Here is a 10,000-nt window from a genome sequence, read left to right as displayed (position 1 = left end):
CAGACGGTAACACACCTGCTTCATCGCCCAATCACTCTTTCGCGCTAAATTTCCTGTCCAATTTCAATTCCTTTCTTTTTACCGCCTCCACAATGTATTTTTTCTATCTATCCGTATATATATATATATATATATATATATATATATATATATATATATATATATATATATATACATATATATATATATATATATACATATATATATGCTGTAACAAAGTTCAAAGAGATATACGAAAACAGTTTCAGCCATGACATGACTAGACTACTCTAACAATAATTACATGACGTCAAAGGCCCGACAGTTGAAGGGGGCCAACGCACAAGTGGGACCGAGACCAAAGCTGAGCATACACGACCAGAGGGCCACCGTGGGTCCAAATTTAAGTTCCCCTTCAACGAGACCGGACCTGTGGTGGTCCAGACCAAGTATGGCAGGGGGCTGGACGGGGTCCAGACCCAGCAGACCGGATGAAAGGCGTTGTGCCGCGATTGAGAATCACGGTTCGAGTTACGAGGGTATGCAAGTGCGTGAGGGGTCTACGCCACGAGGCGCTGAGTGGTGAGTAGCTGCGGGCGATAACGTCGTTGTTACTCTTTAATACGCTTTGGAGACTTTTGGGGCAGGCAACAGTCAGTGTGTGTGTGTGTGTGTGTGTGTGTGTGTGTGTGTGTGTGTGTGTGTGTGTGTGTGTGTGTGTGCGTGTATATGTGTGCACGTGTATGTGTGCGTGTATATGTGTGTACGTGTATGTGTGCGTGTATATGTGTGTACGTGTGTGTGTGCGTGTATGTGCGCTATGTGTGCGTGTATATATGTGTGTACATATGTGTTTGTACTTGCGTGTGTGTGTGTGTGTGTGTGTGTGTGTGTGTGTTCGTGTGCGTGTGTACGTGTGTGTGTGTACGTGTATGAGATGTGTGTGTGTGTGTGCGTGTATGTGTGGTACTTGTGTGTGTAGGAGTGTACGTGCGTGAGTACCTGCGCGCGCGCGTGTGTGTGTGTAATGTGTGTGCAGAACACAATGAGACTTCCGGTTGTGCTCTATCCGTTCGGCGCCATCACCTCCCCCCCGGGGGAGGGGGAGGGGGGTGTTCGCCACCAGATGGCCTCTGACGTTTGCCCAGGGGATGGAGAGCCATCCAATCATTTCGGTCAGTTTGTTAAGCTTGGAGGGGGACGGGGGAGGGGGGGAGAGAGGGGAGAAGGGAGAGAGGAGGGGGGAAGAGAGGGGAGGGGGAGGGGGTGAGGAGAGAGGGGAGAGAGGAGTAAGGGGAGAGGGGAGGGGGAAGATAGGGGAGAGGGGGAGGGGGTGAAGAGAGGGGAGGGGGGAGAGGGGAAGGGGAGGGGGAAGAGAGGGGAGAGGGGAGGGGGTGGGGAGAGAGGGGAGAGGGGAGGGGGAAAGAGAGGGGAGGGGGAAGAGGAAGAGAGAAGAGAGAGGAGTGAGGGGAGGGGGAGGGGGAGGTGGGAAGAGAGATGTGAGGGGAGAGGTAGGGGAAAGATAGGGATGAGAGGAGGGGAGGGGGAGGGAGGAAGAAAGGGGAGGAGTGGAGGGGTAGGGGGAGGAGAGGGGAGAGGGGAGGGGTAAGAGAGGGGAGAGGGGAGGGAGAGGGGTGAAAAGAAGGGAAAGGTCAGGGGGAGGGAGGGGAAGATCGCGGTAATTTTCTTTCCTGTCCAAAATAAATAAATCCATTAATAAGTGATAATAAGTAATAAATAGATAAACAAATAAAGAATAAAAATAAAATCCTTACACTGTTCCCCTCTCCCTTCCCACTTCTACACAAATAGATAAATTGATAATAAAAATAAAAATAGAGGTATCAATTCACAGGTAACCAAACAAGAAAATAATATATATATATAAACAAACGAACAAACAAAAGATTATCTATTAAATAAAACAACAAATACATATATGAAAAAAAGACAAACTTTACATACTTTCTTCTGCCACGTATCGACTTTTCGTCTTGCGCCGTCGGCGACACGACATCGTACTCTCAAATACCCATAGGTGTCTATGGGCGCTTTCACATATGGTGGTGTTCATGACATGTAAAAGCGTCCATAGACAACTATTGTTATTTGAGAACACGACGTCGTGTCGTGGACGGAGCACGGCGAAAAGTCGATACGTATGAAAGGAGCCTTGTAGTGGCACCTCTAAACTGCCGACGAGTTCCATTCCTTTTCAATATATATATATATATTGCTCGAAGAAAGAGCAGGTTATCGTAAGCTATACATATACATTTTATACATATGCATATATATGTATATACTGTATATATATACACAAACACGCAAACCAAATATAAACATATACACAGGCAGACACACCGCCACGGACATCCACCCCCCCCATCCCCCACCCCCACATATATACATAATATATATATATATATATACATATATATATATATATGTATATATATATACATATGTATATAATATATATACACATACAGTACCAGCAAAATATTTGGGTCACGTGTTTTTTAGTGATCATTTTGCATATATATATATATATATATATATATATATATATATATATGTGTGTGTGTGTGTGTGTGTGTGTGTGTGTGTATAAAACTATATAAATATATATATATATATATATATATATATATATATATATATATATACATACATATATCAAGGCTTTTTCCCCCTTACAAGGGAGGTAGCCAAAAAGGAAAAGGCATAAACTCATTCCCACCCGTCCCATCCCTGAATACACTCCACATCCCTCCACCCTCCCTCTTATCTTAGCACCTCCTGGATGACGGGTCATCCCTGCATCTTGCACCTTGTCCACAGGGTGCGGCATAAGTAACGCCCTTTTTACTTTTTAATCTTTGGTTTGATTTTATCTTTATTGACCATTATTGAACCCAATAAGCGTTCTATTAATTTTGTTGATATATTGTTTTAATCTATTAACCTGTGGAATACATTCATGTTCAAAAAAATAAAGGATAGTGAAAAGGTTTGAATTTTGTTTCACTTAAACAATGGGCGTTACTTATGCCTCACCCTGTGTGTGTGTATATATATATATATATGTATATATACGCATATATATATATGTACATATATGCATATATATATATATGTATATATATATTGCAGTAATTCACAAGGCACACGTGAAAATAATATGCAGAAAAAACCACTGGGAAACAAGTAGCTTAGTCCGAACGTTTTCTTCTGTTTAAGACATCAAGGAATACACAGTTACAGTTATATATATCCACCTTTGTCTCTGTAACTGTGTATTCCTTGATAATGTCTTAAATAGACGAAAACGTTCGGACTAAGCTTCTTATTTCCCAGTGTTTTTTCTGCATATATATATATATATATATATATATATATATATATATATATATATATAAAACCACTGTCACGCGAAGGGACGACCAAAGGGCCCCCGTAGAACGACCTGGAGCCTATAGGTCTCAGGGGAAGGAAGGAAGGAAGGAAGGAAGGAAGGAAGGAATGAAGGAAAGAATGTGTATTTTCTTTGTGGGCCATCGAGAAGTGTATGCGGGGAATTCCCCATCTCTGTTGGTACGCTCTAATACTCCCGCGAGTAGGGAAAAGGTGATGACAAATTCCGCGTACACATTCTCCGATAGCCGTGTGTGTGTGTGTGTGTGTGTGTGTGTGTGTGTGTGTGTGTGTGTGTGTGTGTGTGTGTGTGTGTGTGTGTGTGTGTGTGTGCGTGTGTGTGTGTGTGTGTGCGCGCGTGTGTGTGTGCGTCCGTATGTACGTAATAGTGTACGTGTCTATATGCATTTGTATGTAATAGTGTATGTGTTTATATGTATTTCCGTATGTATGTATCTATGTATAGATATATGTATATATATTTGTATGTATGTAGTAATGTACGGATCTATATGCGTTTGTGTATGCATGTGTATGCAAGTATGCGTATGTATGTATGCATATTTGCATGTAATAATGTACCCATCTATATGTGTTTGCAAGTGTTAATGTATTCATGCGTGTGTGATGTGTATGTATGTATGTATGTATGCATGTATGTACGTACGTATGTATATATACAGCATATGTATGTATGTATACAGTATATGTACGTATGTATGTAAGCATGTATGTACCTATGTATGTACGTGCGTATGTATGTATATGTGTGTGTGTATGTGTGTGCACCTACATTCACACTTCATACGTGCGTGCGTGCTTGTTTGAGTTCCTGTGTGAGTGCGTGCGTGCGTGCGTGCGTGCTGGGTGTGGCGCCAGCCAGAGCCTTCGACAGTTTACTTTGGCGCCGAGTCGGGTGGCCTGGCCTCCCCCCTCCATGCAAGAGGGGAACCCTCTTCCCCTTTCCTTTCCCCCCCTTGGAGGGGGTGTGATCGTTGTCGTGACGTAGTTGTCGTGGGCGTGAGGAGACCATGGGTGTGGTTATTTCCACGTCACGATGTTTTCTTTCGCCTTTTTCATTTTTTTTTTTATCTATTTTTTTTTTATTCGGCGACAGACAGTTTGGTGCAAAGCCAAAAGTGGTAAGTTTAGTTCTATTTTGGTTGTCACCTGACGATTTTATTCATCCCAGTAACACCCCTTTGCCAGTGAAGGATATGTATGTATATATATATATATATATATATATATATATATATATATATATATATATATATGTTTTTGTGTGTGTGTGTGTGTGTGTGTGTATGTCTGTGTATTTGTCTGTATGTGTAGATATTCAAAATGAAATACATATAACATATCACCTTACTCATGGGGAGTATCACATATGTACCAAGTAAATCTACAGCAAATTGATTAATCTGTGTTATAATGTGATAGAACATTAGACGACCCAGTACGTGCTAAGCTGGTGTTATGAAGACGTATTGTAACACAGAGATGGGGTCGAAGGTTGTATATTAGTGTTATGCTCTATCACCATATGATAGAACAGTGGTGAATGTGATACGGTGGTGTTATGTGGCTAAGACCTGTGACTGAATCGGATGCCAAAGTTGTGTTACGTGTTATGTTGTGGTGATACATAGGACATAGTGTTACAGACTGATGGTTTTGTCCTGTGTTGTGCTGGGGAAGGTGTGTGATTGCGATAGTGTCGGAGATGGAGGTGGTGATAAGATGATGGTGGTGGTGATGATAGTGATGGTGGTGATGATGATGGTGGTGATGGTAGTGGTGGTGGTGATGATGGTGGTGTTAATAGTAATGGTGGTGATGATGGTGATAATGGTAGTTATGATGGTGGTAATGATAGGGGTGGTGATGATGGTGATGGCGGTGATGATGGTGATGATAGTGATGATGGTGGTGATGATGATGATGGTAGTGGTGGTGATGATAGTGGTGGTGATGGTGGTGGTGGTGATGATACTGGTGATGATGATGATGATGATGATGATGATGATGATGATGATGATGATGATGATGATGATGATGATGATGATGATGATGATGATGATGATGATAGTGATGGTAGTGATGATAGTGGTGATGATGGTGGTGGTGATGATGGTGATGACAATGATGGTGGTGATAATGGTGATATAAAATTGCGCCTCTGTGTTGCGAAGGAACTGTTCTGTGATGTGTAGTTTTCGTTCTGTAAGGATAAGTGTCACTGTGCTGTGCTGTGCTGTGCTGTGCTCTGCAGGCGATCAATGAGGCTACGATGGTGTTGATGTTATGAACGTGATAACAGGTGTTATTCACGTGCTAAGCGGAGGTGTGAAGGCCTGCTGCTGTGAACTGGAGCTGTGGTAATATGCGGTGAGAGCTCGACAGGATAGCTGAGAGAGGAGGAGGAGGAGGAAGAGGTGGAGAAGGGGAAGAGGAGGAAGAGGAGGAGGAGGAAGAGGAGGAGGAGGAGGAGGAGGAGGAAGAGGAGGAGGAAGAGGAGGAGGAGGAAGAGGAGGAGGAGGAAGAGGAGGAGGAAGAGGAGGAGGAGGGTGAAGAGGAGGAGGAGGGTGAAGAGAAGGAGGAGGGTGAAGAAGAGGAGGAGGAGGAGGACGAAGAGGAGGAGGGTGAAGAGGAGTAGGAGATTGGTGGAGAGGAGACTGGTGGAGAGGAAGAGGAGGAGGAGGAGGACGAGGAGGAGGAGGGTGAAGAGGAGGAGTAGGGGGAAGAGGAGGAGGAGAGGAGGAGGACGAGGCGAGGAGGAGAAGAGCGAAGAGGAGGAGGGCAACGAGAAGGAGAAAGGTGAAGAGGAGAAGGAGGAGTAGGAGGGTGAAGAGGAGGAGAAGGACGGTGAAGAGGAGGAGGAGGACGAGGAGGGAAGGGGGTGAAGAGGAGGAGGAGGAGGAGGAGGTGAAAGTGAAGGAAAACGTCGAGGGTTTGGTGGTGATGTTGGTGTTGATGGTGGTGATTATCATTATGGTGGTGATGATAGTGATGATGGTGGTGATGGTGGTGGTGATGATGGTGGTGATGGTGGTGGTGATGATGGTGGTGGTGGTGGTGATGATCATGGTGGTGGTGATGATGGTGGTGGTGATGATGGTGGTGGTGATGATGGTGGTGGTGATGATGATGGTGATGATGGTGGTGATGGGGATGATGGTGATGATGGTGATGATAATGGTGGTGATGGGGATGATGGTGATGATGGTGATGGCGTTTACTGTTAGCACGAATGATGTCCGGCGTCACATACTCGTAGAATAAAATTGCCTAAATTCGACGACACTCTGTAATAGGTCAACAAGAGCTATGATTAATGACTCAGTGTGCCAAAACCCGTGACACTATTGGCCTTCGATCATTTGTCTCTTTTGGGAATGCAGAAAAAAAAAAAAAAAAAATCGGCCAAAAACAGAAAATACATTTTCCCTTCACCTCTTCTCGAAAAAAAAAAACAGAAAAAATAGTAATGATGATAAACTTTATCATTAATGTTTTTATTCACATAATAAAAGGAGTGGGCGGGGCTTCTGTGCCAGCCTACAATAAACAGAGGGCACTCGGCAAGGCCTCGTCAGTCTGGAAGACCCTAAACGAAGTGGAAGCGAGGGGAGTAAACGAGGGGAAAGGGGAGGGGTCAAATCAGCGAAGGAGTGACTTGGGCGAGGCGAGTGATCCCCCTCCCCCGTCCTCCCCCCCTCTCCCCCCTCCCGCCCCAATTCAGCAACAAGTGTCGAAGGTTGGCTCGGAAGGTGAATCTCAAAGTGGCACTGGCTGGCACTGTCTTCGTCCCCTGCCAGTGCCACTTGATGACCTCATACCACGTTCACCTCATATCACGTGACCTCATGTCACGTTTACCTCATATCACGTGACCTCATACTACGTGACCTCATGTCACGTTTACCTCATATTACTTGACCTCATACTACGCGACCTCATACCACGTTCACCTCATATCACGTTCACGTCATACCACGTTCATCTCATACTACGTTCATCTCATACCACGTGACCTCGTGCCACGTTCACTTCATATCACGTGGCCTCATGCCACGTTCACCTCATACTACGTGACCTCACATCACGTACATCTCATACCATGTGACCTCATACCACGTTCACCTCATACCATGTGACCTCATACCACGTTCACCTCATATCATATTCCCCTCGTACCACATTCACCTCATACGACGTTCACCTCATACCACATTCACAGCATACTATATGACCTCATATCACATTCACCTCATATCACGTGACCTCACACCAGCACATGCCCACGCAAGAGATCTGGAAGACAATATACTTTCCTGCTTTCTTTGCTTACGTAGGGAGTCTCAGCTTCGTAGTATTGATCTTGAACCAAAACATTTAAGAACAAACGAGAAGGGCAGCTTGATATGCTTAACTTCCAGGTACTGTCAACATACGACATCTCTTCCCGTCGTAATATGAAGCGTCTCCAGGCGTATTTGTTGTTTGGAAAATTATTGTTTCGCGTGGATATCGTACCAACTCGTATACTTTTACAGACAAAAGAATCTGACACCTGAGATATCAGAATTATACAAATCTATATTCAGTTGTCGTGTTTATAAAACTCAAATATAAACGAAAAGGAAGAAAATAATAATAAAAAAATACCTTTCCGCCACGTTTATTAAACCAAACGCCAGTGTCAGATGACGAAATTTATCCTATTCCCCTAATTCATATAATCTAATTCGATTTTCCCTATACTGTGATTAATGTTATCCCATTTCATATTACCTTGTTTCCTTTCTATCCATTTATTTATTTCTTAGGGACTGTGACAAAAGTGTGACCCAATTCTTGACGAAGAGGAATTGGTCCCTTTCGACGTCGCTAATTGAGCGTTCATGTCTCTCGACGCCATCACCGCCACAAGCGTACAGACACGAAAACCTCGCCGGTCACCCTCGTGGCTGGTCACGGCTGGTGGCTGCAGCCTCCTTCCCCACCGCCACCTCACCTCGAGGGTCTAGCCGTCTCATCCCAGAGACTCTTCGTTCTTACTTTCAACCACAATCCACTCCCGAAGTCGAGTTCTCTCGAAGTCGAAGAAGAGGAAGGTCTGCGAAGTCTCACCCCCGCCCCCCCGAAGTCAAAAGTTCCTGTAGCTTCCGACGAGGAACCGGGTTCTGTCTCGAACGGAACATGCCAGTGCGGAACAGGAACAGGGAACTGAGGCGATACCGCCTCCTCCTCCTCCTCCTCTTCCTCCTCCTCCTCCTCTTCCTCCTCCTCCTCCTCCTCCATCAGCTGCAACCTCTCGTCTAGCCACACCCGAGCAGCTGCTCGACCCTGCTGCCACACCAGCTCAGCCATTAGGATACCTGATGCAACTGAATGGGAGGGAAGGAAGAAGAGGAAGAAGAGGAAGAAGGGGAGGAGGGGTGGAGGGAGGAATGGAAGAGAGGAGAAGGGGGAGTAGAGGAGGGGAGAAGATGGGGAGGAGAAGGAGGAGAGGAAGAGAAAAGGAGGAGAGAAGGAAAGGAGGTGAGGAGGGGAGGAGGGAGGAATGGAAGGGGGGAGAAGGTGAGGAGTAGAGGAGGGGAGATGAGGAGGAAGGGAAGGAGGCGAGGAGGAGAAAAGGAAGAGAAAAGGAAATGAGGGGAGGAGGGGAGGAGGGAGGACTGGAAGAAGGGAGAAGGGCGGAGGAGGTGAGGAGTAGAGGAAGAGAGAAGAGGAAGATGAGGAGGCGAGGGGGAGAAAAGGAAAGGAGAGGAGGAGGGAAATAGAGAAAGATAGAAAGAAGAAATACGTAAAGGGGACTTGGGAAATAGAAGAGAAGAGAGAGGGAGGGGGGGAAGGAGGGGGGAAGGGAGGAAATAAAGAAGCAAAGGATGGAGGGGGTGGGGGGTGGGGGGTGAGGAATTAGTGATGGAGGGTGAAAAACAATTCCGAGAACTCAAGAACCGGCAATACAAGGTAAATAAATAAATGACAAGACATTTATGAATAGAGACAGAAAATAAAATAGAGGGAAAGTGATTTGAAAGAGTGAAAGAGAGAGAGAGAAAGAGAAAATGAGGAAGAGAGAGAGAAAGAGAGAGAGAGAGAGAGAGAAAGAGAGAGGAGAGATAGAAAGAGGGAAAGAGAGGAAGAAAGGGAGAGAGAGTTAAAGACAGAGAGACAGATAGATAGATAGAGAGAGAGGAAAAGTAAATGAAAGAGAAAGAGAGAGAGAAAGAGTGAAAGAGAGAAATAGGTAGATAGATAAATAGAGAGAGAGGAGAGAAAGAGGAGAGATAGTGAGAGAGAGATAGGTAGACAGAAAGATACAAATAGATAGAGATGGAAAGTGAAAAAGAGAGAGAGAGAGAGAGAGAGAGAGAGAGAGAGAGAGAGAGAGAGAGAGAGAGAGAGAGAGAGAGAGAGAGAGAGAGAGAGAGAGAGAGAGAGAGAGAGAGAGAGAGAGAGAGGACAGGGAGAGGGGGGAGCTAATCCTCTCCCACCAATACGAAACACCCTCCTTCCCACTCCCCCCTCCATAACCCCCCCCAAAAAAAAACACACACAGTCACACCCTGCAATACTTAGGCACAAACACAAA

The sequence above is a fragment of the Oratosquilla oratoria genome, chromosome 13, assembly GCF_046742065.1.
Source record: "Oratosquilla oratoria isolate Oo_2021 chromosome 13, ASM4674206v1, whole genome shotgun sequence".
NCBI lineage: Eukaryota > Metazoa > Arthropoda > Malacostraca > Stomatopoda > Squillidae > Oratosquilla > Oratosquilla oratoria.
Note: the sequence above shows the minus strand (reverse complement) of the source record.